Source organism: Alosa pseudoharengus, unplaced genomic scaffold (assembly GCF_046254945.1).
Source record: "Alosa pseudoharengus isolate Yale_2024_CS ecotype anadromous, Long Island Sound unplaced genomic scaffold, YU_APseudo_1.1 YU_APseudo_1.1_scf_7, whole genome shotgun sequence".
NCBI classification, from domain to species: Eukaryota; Metazoa; Chordata; class Actinopteri; order Clupeiformes; family Clupeidae; genus Alosa; species Alosa pseudoharengus.
The window spans coordinates 16713297-16725632 of record NW_027468859.1 but is presented as its reverse complement, the minus strand read 5'-3'; the positions used below and the strand labels follow the sequence as shown (position 1 = coordinate 16725632).

Here is a 12336-nt window from a genome sequence, read left to right as displayed (position 1 = left end):
TGGCAAATTCCGTCATGCTCCTCCCGAACTTCCGTTTGTTACAAACGCCATTTAATGTGAATCGCCAAAGAAATGAATTTGCACCTCCATTCATCAATTAAAGGCTGTAGTAGGCCTAGTGTTTCTACATCATTTCTGTCAGAAGCCAGTCAATGCAGGGGGTAACATGAGGTGAGTCAGACAGAAGAGGGGCCTGTCTTAGTAGCCTATTCCTGAATCCTGTCCCTTTCAAACTACGTTAAAGGGACACCAAGCAACTTTTTCGTGTTAATTAATCATCTTCGTAAGTCGGTATATGGTTAAATGACTCATTACGGGGCGAATGAAGGCTCTCTCACCCGCCCCTACTACCTGTAGGAAGAATATCCCACTTGCAAGTTCGGTGTATTCTACCCGCCGACCGAAGCAGGATCAGTTTACAGCACAGAGGCAGGCTAACGAAACGCTAGAGATTGTTGCAAACATGTGTATAATGGCAGAGTCGGCGAAGAAGCAGCGAAAACCCTTGATGGAAGACGCAAAGAAAAGGAAAAGAGCTTCAGACCGAGCGAGGGGGAGTTTCGTAGAGAAAAAGCATCAGGCTTGCCTGGTGTCCCTTTAAAATTGTGTGATTAGCCGCCAGCATAATAAAATCTAAATTAAAAGACAAAATTATATTAGGCTATAGGTCCAAACCTATGAGTCTAAGCCTTAGTTAAAAAAGTGTAAGTAATAAGTCAAAGAACCACATTCTGTGTAATATAGAGTTTAACAAAGATACTCTAGTTTGTAATTTATTTTAAAGTATACATTTTGAAGACAAATGGAGTCATAATACAGGTCCAGGGATGGATTACTGAATGGGCTTACTGGGCCTTCTCCACTAGGGTTGCCAACTTTCTGATATATAAATAAGGAACGGGGGGGGGGGGGGTTTCGATAATACACTTCAGTACACCGGCATCCACTTCAGTTAGTGTGTGTGTGTGTGGGGGGGGTATTGAAATTATGTATGTATTATTGTACTAAATAGTGCATCATTTTACAAAGTTGTGAGCCATTATTTACTAAAATGCGCACATAATATACTACATTCTATGCACAATCTAGTAAAATGAGATCATAATTGAGTAAAATGAGTGCACAATTTGGTCAAATGAACGCACATTCTCACAATATATATTTTTTTTAAATCTTGCCTACATTATAGCCACTAGCCTACTCATTTTCTATCTGGTGCAAAACAAGAATCATTTCGATGCAAAAACACTTGATAAAGAAATAACTGTTTGTAGCCTATTATACTCAAACCAAATAACTCTGAAAACTGAACTGGCGGATATGCTGTCATAGAAAAAATATATTGAACATCACAAGCAGCTCCAGAAGCTCTGAATTTGGTGAAGCCTTATTTTATTTCTGGCTTTTTTCTGTCTCTGCAGCAAGTAGTCTAGCCTATTTGTTTATCTTGCACAGATGCACTGTAAAACTCATGACAAGACATGCCATCTCACGCTACGTTATCAGCGTAATATACGTGACTCGCAGTGGCTCAAACGAAAAGTGCATTTTCTGTTGGGATAGTGATGACAGACAAACTGAGAGGGATAAATGACAGCAGCAAAGTTTCCCTTTATTTCATACAAATCGTGTATTTTTCGTTCATAGTCTAACTTATAATACTGATCTGTCATGGATTTGCACGAGTTGATTCTCAAATAATACGGAACAAAATGCGTTCCGTATCAGTTCAATACGGAACACATCTTTTTCCTTGCAAATACGGGACGATTCCGTATTTTACGGAACGGTTGGCAACCCTATTCTCCACCCTTCTCTTTTCACAAAACTCACCAGAAGTCATCATTTAAAGGGTCATTTTTTTAAAAATAAAAAATCTTCCGTGGGAGAATGCCTCAGGACCCGTCTATCTGGAAGGGGGGGGGACATCTGTGCCCAGGGGTCCATAATCCATCCATCCATGCCATGCCTATGTCTGTCAAAAGTTTGGAATACCCTAATTGACTGTTAATAATATTTTTTGCATAGTACTGTAGGAAATATATTGAAATTCTATTTGGGGGTCTCTCAGACCCCACCACAGATTTGGTCCCCCCCAATGTTGACATCATGACTACGGCCTTGCTTAGCCTACATGATTTTGGTTTCGATTTTCTAATTGGAGTAAGTCTTTGTGACAACACGTCATGATACATTTGATAATGTTTGATCGTTGTCGTTGGTATGAGCATCTTTTACGTAATGAATGCGCACTCTAGAAAGTGAAAGTAGCCTAACCTAGGCCTATATGTGCTCTGTGTCTGAGCTGTCTGTGCACGTCCGCAATTGATTACGTTCCTAAAATGGAGAACACATCAATCGCATGGTATTTTTTGCCCTAAAATGCACGAAACATGCAAGTTCAAACTCCCGCCGGTAGCCACGTTACATCTCCGTTTTATATTTGCCTAGGCTACTAGCCAACAATAAATGAATTGAACGAACTCAACTGACAACAGGTAAATCTACTGATTCGGTAGATTCAGTACAACAAACTTTCTGTCTTTCTGAAGTTTATTTTTGTATTCCGGGGTACAGTAGCCTAATTGCCTAGTTCTGTTTTATTAAAAAAGCATTTATTATGACCGGCTCTAGCAAAGTTTTTTTTTTTTTTTTTTTTCGTCATCTACTTCCTGAATTTTTGGTCAACGATACCCGGGACACCGAACCACCGGGGCACATGAAATTTGGTGGGTACGTAGCCCCACTAGACTTTTACGGAAAATTTTCGTTTCGTCCCCAGGGGCCACTCCCCCCCGTGCTGGGCCCCCCGAACCGCAAAAAAAGCAGTTTTTCCTAAATAACTACCTGAACCGTGGCACTGAGGATGAAGAATCTTTTATGGTATGTTGGTCTCAAGGGCCCACATCAACCTGGCCCATAATCACTCATTTGTGATTTGCACCCCCTCGGTAAAAAATGAAAATGCAATATTATTCTGCTTTAATCGCCCCTATCTTCAGTTAAGATGTTCAGAACTGCACCAAATTTTATGTGTCTGATTGACCTGGCATTCTCTGGGGGTATGCCAAGTTTCGTCCATGGGGGGGTCTAAAAAAATAGGTTATGTGTACATTTAGTGACTGTACACTCATTGGCCTGTAGATGGCGGTGCACAAATATACACATGCACACACACACAGGCACCCACATACTATCGGTATTAGAACGGCCGATACATAATTACAAATTCAGTAGGATTAAATAAATTAAGGATTAATGAAAATAAATATTCATCATCATGGCTGCATTTCCAGTATTGGCGATAAGTAGTCGTTTGTCCACTAGATTTCGTATCGTTGCAGTGAGACGTAATTTTGTTGGAAGTTAAAAGTAGGTTGGAAAAACAATGGACGCTTTAGTTTACCGCAGAGAACGTCTAATAAGGATAGGACGATGTTCACATGAAATGTAATTCCCATTTCTTCTTGAAGCCGAAATAAATCTGAGGATGTTTATCGGACATGCTTGGTTTTTACTGCAGGTCCGTTAATCTTATAATATCAATAAGGACCTAGGTAATGTTACCCTTAGCGTTGGTTGAGTGATGGAGGCCAATTTGATTGATTGCATTTGTAGAAAACTATAAATGCGGTTATACCAAGCAAATTGATAGCAGCACTGTAATTGTATCTTTCGACTGTCATTTATTGCACGTGCTACAAAAATGATTCTGTGCAATGGAAGATTTACCAACGTTACACCAGTCTGATACAGTTTTGCCTATACATGCGTGAGACTGAGACGCCTATTTTGTTTTAAGTGCGTGCAGGGTGTGAGAGGGGAATCGATGTGCTTTGATTCCAGCTTGGTAGTTGTAGTCTGTGAAATTAAAAAGCATGTGTGTGTGAAGTATCCAAACAATGACACCTTCATTTCATTATGGCTGCTTTAGCAACACACCTTAAGCTACTGTGTAGTGGGTCCCATTTAGAAGTGGCTACTTCATTCGCGCTTTCCCTTGACTCATGGAGCTGCGTGAATTTTATTACAACTTTTCGCCACGATATGGCAGTTTAAGTCCGCTTGATACTGTAAGGCGTGAGCCATTGGTTTCCAAAGGAGATTTTATTTGTGTCGCCAGCATAGCCTATTGACAATTTATGTTGTAGGCCGCCTACCTTATAAGCCTACCTGTAGCTTAGGGAAGCTAACAGCTTTCTATTAGGATCTAGTTTGTTACAGTTTTGTCATAACTCCCTGATGCATTTAGAATAGCCAGAGCGTGGATATCTCAATCTGAAAATTAAACAATATCGGGTGCCTATGGACTAGGCTGGGTGAACCCAGCCTGATCTGCCCACTATTTATTTTTTGATTTCTTAAAAGATTGAGCTTGGTCTGGTGAAAGCCAGACTAGCCATGGACCTCAGTTACACAATGCAAGGGAACATGAATCAGCCTATATTTGCACGAACAATAACGGACAACAGCTCTTCAACTTTGGCCCGTTAAAATGTGTATGAACAGTCTAGCGACGCATTTCATCAAGGCCCATATGGACATGTCAGTTATTTGCACCACTGGTTAGATGTAAAACAGCATTTCGTTTCAGACTACTGTTACTTAATTTGTGCATTAACAATAACGTTTCAGACTACTGTTACTTAATTTGTGCATTGACAATAAAGTATCACATGGACTAAAGATGACTAAAATCTTATGTAAAAGGAGAAACATTCACAAAAAATCCATCCATCCAAAAATGACCTTTGTTTTTGATAGCTGTTGAAAACGGCATGGAACTGACAGAGATGTTTTTGTTTATAAATAAATAAATAAATAACATTATGCTGATACCTTTTTCTTTTCCCAAATACAATGTAGCCTACAGGTGTAAGTGACCTTTCATCAATCCAGTTGCAATGGATGAACTGTGATGAACTGCCCTTCTTGTGATTGTTTAGAGATTTTAAAGGTTTTATAACAATGCTACATCTTCTTTGGCTATTCTACAATCTATTCACCTTTTCAGCACCAGTAGGCTACTCTCTGTGCAGCCGCACACACACACTCAGGCATGCCAAACAAGCATACACAAAAGTTTCAAGAGTGGGGGATGGAGTAAAATATGGAGACAAATTGAAGTGTGATTTCTTTTCGCGGAACGGATGTACAGGACTGAGCGGCGGTCATATTTTGTACCGCTATGCGGTACATCTAGTTAAGAAATCTGGTTATTTGCTATTATTGTTTGCTTTTGTTTATGTCATTGTTTCTATTGGAGGATGAGTAGCCCTATGCCTATAGGAAACACTTTTTAACTGTGCATATGAATAAGAAAAAGGCAGATTTGACTATATTTAAAAATTCTTTCTTTGTTTTTATCTGGTTCAATAGGCTACTTTCTGACATAAAAAACAACCCCCCCCCCCCCAGTGAACTGCAGCGAGCAGATAAAAAGGAACAGAGCCATAGGCAGAGTGCAGCCGGATGGGTCTTGATCACAAAACAACACATACCACAATTGTACCTATCACTCCTTTAAAAGCCTCTGAAATCATTGGCTGTATTTTGGGCACCAGCGCATGGCGTAAAGTTTGTTTTCCATCCGCGCAAAGTTTAATTCGGTATTTTGCATGTTTATTTTTTAAACATTGCACCCAGGCGTGTGGCAATTAACAACCTAGGGAGGGGCCTGGCGTGTTGTCTAAAAATCGCTATCATACACCACCTAAACCTTGTCAGAAGTCAATGGTGAGTTGTTCATATGCTATTTTAAGAGCACATGTCAACAGTCATATTGGCAGGTGCACGCACCATCCTTCTATCATTCATGAACGCACACCAGCGCACGTCCATGCAAAGCATTACAAATCGCACGATTACAATGGGAAACATAATTAGAACTAGATGTACCACATAGCGGTACAAAATATGACCGCCGCTCAGTCCTGTACATCCGTTCCGTGAAAATAGATCACACTAATCAATTTGTCTCCATCTTTTACTCCGTCCCCCACTCTTGAAACTTTTGTGTATGCTTGTTTGGCATGCCTGTGTGTGTGTTTGTGCGGCTGCACAGAAAGTAGCCTACTGGCGCTGAAAAGGTGAATAGATTGTAGAATAGCCAAAGAAGTTGTAGCATTGTTATAAAAACTTTAACATCTCTAAACAATCACAAGTAGGACAGTTCATCACAGTTCATCTATTGCAACTGGATTGATGAAAGGTCACTTACACCTGTAGGCAACATTGTATTTGGGAAAAGCAAAAGGTATCAGCATAATGTTATATTTTTTATTTATTAATAAACAAAAACATCTCTGTCAGTTCCATGCCGTTTTCAACAGCTATCAAAAACAAAGGTCATTTTTGGATGGATGGATTTTTTGTGAATGTTTCTTCTTCTACATAAGATTTTAGTCATCTTTAGTTCATGTGATACTTTATTGTCAATGCACAAATTAAGTAACAGTAGTCTGAAACGAAATGCTGTTTTACATCTAACCAGTGGTGCAAATAACTGACATGTCCAAATGGCCCAGCACGGGGTGGGGGGGGGGGGGGGGGGAGGTGGTGGTGGGAGTGGCCCCCGGGGACGAAATGAAATGTTTCCGTAAAAAGTCTAGTGGGGCTACATACCCACCAAATTTCATGTGCACCGGTGTTTCGGTGTCCCGGGTATCGTTGACCAAAAATTCAGGAAGTAGATGAAAAAAATAAACTTTGACAATCATTATATGACCGCTTCGCTAGCGGCGGTCATAAATAAAGATATTACGAAATACTGTACATCTCATGATGAGTAGTTATTCACCATCATTTGCAAATTGGTAATGACGGTTAAAAGTGATTAGGGGAGAGGCGAGAGACACGTATGGAGCACAGCTGAAGACGCACTGTCACGAGATATAAGCAACTCCTCTGCAGGATAAATGTTGTTTTATTTAGTCATTTGAGCAACATTAGGGTAAGTGTTGTTTTTTCCAGCCTATGTTTTCGTTGGTAACCCATTGTCAGTCAATAGTGAAAGTAACTGCATATAACTGTCTTGTCGTTGACTAGGGTTGGGCACCGAAACACGGTTCTAATATGGCACCGGTGCTGACACAAACGGTAGTAACTGCATCGAATAACAACGTGGATTTCGGTGCTTAAATAGCGTTTTTTTTATTTTTATTATTATACGAGCCATCACTGCATGTCATGCACCATCTCTAACGTCTTGCTCTGATAGCAACACATCCAGATATAGTTAGCTAACATATGATAAACACTGGATGTATAAACCAGAAGGGTGCACCACATAGGCAAGTGGACAGTGTTTGACAGCTTGCGTGAGCCCAAGTAGCTTACTTTAAAGCGATATCGAGAGCTCCTGTCAAAATCTAGCAGTGGGCCTAACTACACACAAGCAAAAGGCTATGAAACAACATCAACAGTAGGCTAGCCTATACATTACACAATATCCTTGCTAATGCGCTAACTGACATTTATTTGAAATGTTATCAGCAAAGTTGTAGGCCTAAGGTGAAAACTTTTTCACGGTGTGTTAAACAACATAATGGCATGATATTAATCTTTCATGTGCATGAGGCCCATATAGCATCACAATGAATAAGAAGATCATGTTAAAAGTTAGCTGGCAAAAAAAATAAATATAGGTTACATACCTGATGTCACTGAGCTGTCAAAGAGGCTACAAAACCATCTCCATACGTTATCGCTAATTAAACTCAGCTGACTGGTGTTAGCGCATAGCCATAGTTGCTGTTAAAATGCCTACTAGGCTAGCGCTGGGAATCTAAACACTTCAACACCGACATGTAGCCTAACATGTTCAAAACTACTGCGTGTTATGGGTTAAGACATGACATTTCTTGAAGCATTTGGGAACACACTGAATTAACTGGAAATTAGAGTCCCTGTTAGATTAGCTTGCTTGCAAATGCCGTTGTCCATGACCTGGCAGTTTTATGGCAAGCGGTTTTAACATAGGCTACATTATGGCAAACCGCCTACACTGGGTAAACTTGAAAGCAGAGCTCACCATTGTGTGTGCATGCATGGCAAGCTGTTTTAACATTTAAATGTATTATTCGTAGGAGCAATACACGGGTTTCCCGTTTACCAACAAAACTAGATGCGCGCGCAGCCATGGGGCAGAAGACGCTTGGTGGCCGTCCACAACGTTATAAACTTAACCTAAATAGTCGGCTGCTGTAAGCTACAATCGGATTTTTTTGTATACCCCTGTTGTCTCAATGATAATAACGTCTCATTTCAGACTATATTTCAAAGTTTGACGTTCATTTGGATTACTAATATAACATCGTCTTTTGTCACTTTTGGCGAAGACATGCATTCCGTTAGGGATATTGAACATATTTAACATTCTCTAGTAGAGATGTCCGATAATATCGGCCCACCGATATTATCGGCCCGATATTAGCATAAAAATGTAATATCTGTTAATATCGTTATCGGATTTTTTTTGCCTTAAAACCGATAAAATAATGCTTGCGTTACACCCAAATAGTGCCTATGTGCTCCTGAAGCGTTTACCGGCGCACAGATGATGACCTCATCAAGCTGCGTCTTGAAGCATACAAACAAGCGTGGATGGCTGCAGTAACAAACTTGCTCGCTCTGTTTCAACATTATGTCTGTGGTTTGGAATTGGCCATGGCCGTAGTAGCCCTTGAGTTGGCCGTGACGCCCCTTTGAAAACCAGAGGTTTACAGGCCATGGTGGCCTTGGTGCCCCCTTTTTTAAATATTCTGCTTTGCGTCCTACTAATAGCGATATATATATATTTAGCCTATGGCCAAATTACGCAGTGGAGAAAGTGACAGCGCAAGAAAGTGCGTCCAAATTAACCCATTCTTCTCAGTTGAACTACTCGCGAAGTAGCCTACTCATCACACAGACATCACAAGTATCACATGAAAGAGCTTTTTCTCAGCTTTTAAACGATGTTAGCCGCTAATTGCTGGGGTGAACAGTTCGCGAGAAAAGTAAATAATATCATTCAATCATACATTCTGAAGGTTTTGCGTCCATCTCCCTACCCATTCATCTCGGTGGAATACTTCAGAACCCTTCGTTTAACATATGACAAACCATATATCAGATTAAACAGCAGACCTTACCGAACAGAAAGGTGTAAATCAGTCCCCTGTACAGTTAGCCGTTCCAGACTAATCCCGTTTTGAATTTGCAGTAAATTTCAACATACATGGATGTCTCCAAATTTGGGATTTTAAGTTTTACACTGTGTTTAAATTGTTCCACATTATTTCATAACGGGCCAAATACAAAACAAATATTACAAATGTTGCCTAGATATCGGTAAATCAGAGGACAGCTGACTGTAAGAGTTTGTGAAAGTAGCCTTAATGATCACAAAATGCTAAGCATGCATCTAGGCTATTTGAGTTTCTTAAAGCTGAGCTGTGCTTAAATTGTTCAATACATGATTTCATAACAGGCCAAATATAAAATAAATGTTAAATATAGCCTAGATATCTGAAAATATTAGATGATCAGATGATTTACAGTTATATGTAATATGTCATGTTTTATGTTTGCAGGTCTACTGCAGTGAATACAACTTTGATCATTTTTATAGCCTACTACTGTATAGTTAACTTTGGCCTTGGTGCCCTGACATGTGGCCTTTGTGCCCCCCACCATAAAGTGGTCTTGCCCCTAAAATGGTACTTCACCTCAAGTACTTATGTACTTCACCTCAAGCCTGAAGTATTTTTTGTAGCTCAAACAAATGTTTTCAAAATTGTGCAGTATAATTGCTTGCCACATTGTAATTGACTCATATTTGTGCATTCATTCTATTAAGGTGATTGAGTTTTAGTTAAAGAAACAGTTCATGAAGCATCCTACAAATGCAGGCTCATTTAACACAGAAAAAGGGTAGCCTGTCATACACTATGCCTGTTATTTTAGTTGGCTTTACATTCTGCTATGTTGCACATAGTTGGTCAGGTACAATGTTTTATCATTAGTGAAGAAGTCAAATTTGCCCTATTTGTTGTGGGCATTGTCAAGATTATCTCAGGGAGAGTGTAATCCAAACTGTTGTTTGAGACAATTAAAAAATAAAAAATAAACATGGCACTTTTTCCCTAAATTAAGTTGAAGTATTTTTCTTATTTTGCACAGACAATGTTAACATTAGGAAAGCCTTGTTGCATTCAAGAATGCATCCAGTGGGGCATCACAATAACATTAAGCATGTTGTGTTAATTCCACAACAGGAGATATGTGATGTTACCTAAATTAGTTTTGAGGAAAAATAACCCACATATCGACATCGGTATCGGCTGATATCGGAATCGAAATTTGAGAGTTGGACAATATCGGCATATCCAACCCGTTCTCATCTCAGGGCGTCATATAAGGCCGTTTTGTCACGTCCTTTTCTGTTTTCCGTTTTCTGTCCACGCATATAGCACCCTTTTGCGTGTAGGTGCACGCTCATGGCTTTCAACCAACTTCAGCGTAAAACCACCAGCGATGTTATTAGACGCTCTGGGCTCATGGCTTTCTCCAATGCAACCCACGGGCGTTTCACAGGAAGCATTCGGATTTGGCCAAATTGCAATACAAGGGCGACATATCCGACGCTTTCAGCAACAGTGCGGACAATTTGGTTTTGTTTTAAATTATCCATTAGCCTAACCTTATTTTAAACCTGGACGTGTGCTTGGTAGGTCTAACAAAAAAAAACACAATAACAGGTGAAATGCCCGTGCCATCTATTGCCCGCATAGAGGAGTATATTGGCCGTTTTCAATACCTTTACCGTGCGAGAGAGAGATGGCTTTCTCCAATGCAACCCACGTTTCACAGGACGCTTTCGGATTTGGCCTTCAATCCAAGGGCGACATATCTTACGCTTTCAGTAAATGCGCGGACGATTTGCTTTTGTTTCAAATGATCCAGTAACCTTAATTTAAACATGAATGTGTGCTTGTTATGCTTGGCCAAAAAACACAATAATATGTGACATGCCCATGCCATCTATTGCCTGCATAGAGGATTTGATTGGTCATTTTCAAAACCCTTATCGTGCGAGAGAGACGCTCATGGCTTTCTTCAATGCAACCCACGGGCGTTTCACAGGACGCATTTGGATTTGGCCAAATTGCAATACAAGGGCGACATATTAAACGCTTTCAGCAACAGTGCGGACAATTTGGTTTTGTTTTAAATTATCCAGTAGCCTAACCTTAATTTAAACATGGACGTGTGCTTGGTAGGTCTAACAAAAAAACACAATAACAGGTGACATGCCCGTGCCATCTATTGCCCGCATAGAGGAGTATATTGGCCGTTTCCAACACCTTTACTGTGCGAGAGAGAGATGGCTTTCTCCAATGCAACCCACGTTTCACAGGACGCTTTCGGATTTGGCCTTCAATCCAAGGGCGACATATCTGACGCTTTCAGTAAAAGCGCGGACAATTTGGTCTTGTTTCAAATTATCCAGTAACCTTAATTTAAACATGAAAGTGTGCTTGTTAGGCTTAGCCAAAAAACACAATAATATGTGACATGCCCATGCCATCTATTGCCTGCATAGAGGATTTGATTGGCCGTTTTCAACACATTATCGTGCGAGAGAGACGCTCATGGCTTTATTCAATAAAACCCACATATGCGTTTCACAGGACGCATTCGGATTTGGCCTTTCTAAGAGCGACATATCGGACGCTTTCAGTAACAGTGCGGGCAATTTGCTTTTATTTTAAATGATCCATAATCTTAATTCAAATATAAATGTGCGCTTGGTAGGCCTAACCAAAAAAGTCAATAATATGTGACATGCCCATCTAATGCCAGCTTAGAGGAGTTGCCGTTTTCAACACCTGTATCGTGCGAGAGGGACAATGCAACCCACACAGGCTTTTCACATGACGCATTGGGTACGCATTCGCGGCTAAGCCCACCGCGCCGCACATAGCCCATTGGTTTCCTATGGAGAGCGCAAGGTGTAGTTAACGCGTCCGCTATGCATCTCGGGAAGGCGGCGCGGCGGTGCGTCGAGAGGTTAACGCTAGGCGGTTAGCCAATGAAAGTACATCTTCGGTACACAAGTTCTCTCTTTTGCTCTAGTCTTCCGGTCCGCCTGCCAGAAATATTTGTTCCGCCGCGTGTTAGTTTAGTGAAAATATATTAAGCTATGGTGGCGAAGCCATTAAGTTTAGAACAAGTTCGCCACTGCACCCTATCAAAAAGACCTTGTTTGCGACTTGAACCAAGACAGAAGGTGCTTTGGAGGAACATGTCAGTGATATGTGTGAGTGTTTCAATAAAATATGTTAAAATTCC

General features: G+C 40.5%; 1 long non-coding RNA gene across 1 annotated transcript in view; it reads left to right on the top strand.

The window, feature by feature from the left end:
• Positions 1-12135: 12135 nt before the first annotated feature.
• Positions 12136-12336, top strand: part of LOC143110092 (uncharacterized) — a 1313-nt gene continuing 1112 nt past the window's right edge. Inside the window, exon 1 of the long non-coding RNA XR_012984059.1 lies at positions 12136-12304. This is a non-coding gene — a long non-coding RNA (uncharacterized LOC143110092). The remainder of the gene's footprint in view (positions 12305-12336) is intronic.